Genomic DNA, 2,500 nt, shown 5'->3' on the forward strand with positions numbered 1-2,500 from the left:
TAATAATAATAAGAAGAATACGAAACATAATAATGAATATGAATAAGATAATGAATATGAATAAGAATGAAAAAGATGTGAATAAGAATGAAAATGAAAATAAAAATAAGATCATAAATAAGAACAAGAATAAGAACGAAAAGATTTTAAGAATAAGAATAAGAATAAGAATAAGAATGAGAATAAGAATAATAAGAAAAAAAATTAAGAATTATACGAATAAGAATAAGTATAAGAAAAGGAAGAATAAGTATAAGAAAAGGAAGAATAAGTATAAGAAAAGGAATAAGAAAAGGAACAAGATTAAGAACAAGATTAAGAATGAGAAGAATCACGGCAATTAAGCACAAAGAAAAACAAACAAACAAACAAAAAAAAGAAAATAATTCAGTGCAATAGATCCAACTTTTTTTTTTTTTTGGAACGAAAAAAGGAAGATGTTGATTTATTTCCTTCATTGTGTTATTTGCAATTGCATCGTATTGACGTCGACTTAACATTCCTATCCCAAGAATGGTTGGAATGGCTGACATGACTAAGCTTCTAGCAATAAAAGCTTTTTTTTTTTTTTTCGTTAATGGTTGCCTAATTAATGCTCTGCGGATGATGTTGCTAATGACGAGCGTTTGCAATGGCCAAATTAGGGTATCGGCGGTCAGGTTCTTTTTCTTTCTTTCTTCCTCTTATTATTATTATTTTTCTTCTTCTTCTACTTTTCTTCTTATTATTATTTTCTTCTTCTTCTCCTTCTTCTTTTTCTTTCACTTCTTTTTTCTTTCTTCTTCTTCTTCTTCTACTGTTCTTCTTTCTTTCTTCCTCTTCTTATTATTTTTCTTCTTCTTCTTTCTTTCTTCCTCTTCTTATTTTCTTCTTCTTCTTCTTCTTTTTATTTCTTCCTCTTCTTTTCTACTTCTTCTCCTTCTTCTTTTTCCTTTCTCTTCTTTTTTTTTCTTTCTTCTTTTCTTTTTCTTCTTCTTTTCTTCTTCTTCTCCTTCTTCTTTTTCTTTCTCTTCTTCCTTTTATTTTTCTTCTTTTCGTTGTCTTCTTCTTTTTCTTTCTCTTCTTCCATTTCTTTTTTCTTCTTTTCTTTCTTCTCCTTCTTCTTTTTCTTATTTTCTTCTTCTTTTCCTTCTTCTTTTTCTTCCTCTTCTTTTTCTTTTTATTTTCTTCTTCTTCACCTTCCTCTTTCTCTTCTTCAATTTCTTTTTCGTCTTTTCTTTCTTCTTCTTCTTTATCTAATTGTTTGTTTTGTATAAGGTTCTCATTGCAAGATAGATTTTCGTTAGATTCGTTTTTGTTTGTTTGTTGGCTAGTGTTTGTTGACGTAAATTAACTTGTTATTATTATTGCTGTAGTTCATGATGAAACAAAAACAAACAAACAAAAAAAAGTGCAGCAATCCTACTATTTTTGGAAACATTCTTTCCCTCCCCCCCCTTCTCCTCCTCCGCCCCCGCACCCCCCCCCCCTCTCAAAAAAAGAAAAAGAAAAAAAAAAACGATAATGACGCTTCTCGATGCCAATGCTAAACAAATCGTGTTCTCCCTTATTATCCCTCTCTCTCTCTCTCTCTCTCTCTCTCTCTCTCTCTCTCTCTCTCTCTCTCTCTCTCTCTCTCTCTCTCTCTCTCTCATTATCCCTCGCTCGTTCATTCCGTGTCATGAGTCACACGCATGAATTACGAGGCACTGTGTCTCCTTTGGACATGAGGTTTAATGCTTCATGACGTATATGCCTGTGAGATTCATGAGTACGTGTGGATTAAGGATTAATGCGTACGTGTGGGTTAATGATTAATATGTACGTGTGGATTAATACGTACGAATGGATTAATGCGTACGTATGGATTAATGCGTACGTATGGATTAACAATTAATGAGTATTCACTACACGAAAGCAAAAAAATAATCAAGTTTGCAGACTTGTGTATGAGTGAATTATCGGTTAGTCGTATTTCGAAGTTTATTTTCAAGTGTACCTTTTATGCCAAACAAACAAGAAAAAGTGGTTCTCATGCACCAAGGGCCATGTGCAATGGGGCATGTAACCTTATGTAGCATTACTCAAGCAGGAGCTAAACACTCTGCCTTGTTATACATTCCGTACGAATTAAGTCATCAGTGAACCAGATGTAGCCACACGTAGCATCTGTCCTCCCCCTCTCTTTTATTTTTTTTATTTTTTATTTTCTTTTATTTTCATGTTTTTTTGTTGTTTTTTTTTCTCTTTCTCTCTCTCTTTGGGGTCTTCCGGTTCTTCCCTTTATCGTCTTCTTCTTTTTCTTTCTTTCTATCTTTCTTTTTTTCTTTTCTTTTCTTTTAGCTTTCTTCTTCTTTCTTTATCTTTCTCTTTTTTTCTTTCTTTATTGTTTCCGGTCATGATTATTTCTATTCGAGTTTGTAATTGTGACACTTTTTTTTTTTTTTTTTTTTTAAAGTCGTTAATTCCGCTTTCTTTGCTCGTCCTGAAATAGATTCGTTTCCCCTCGCCCTTCCCGCCG

This window comes from Penaeus chinensis, chromosome 14 (assembly GCF_019202785.1).
Source record: "Penaeus chinensis breed Huanghai No. 1 chromosome 14, ASM1920278v2, whole genome shotgun sequence".
NCBI lineage: Eukaryota > Metazoa > Arthropoda > Malacostraca > Decapoda > Penaeidae > Penaeus > Penaeus chinensis.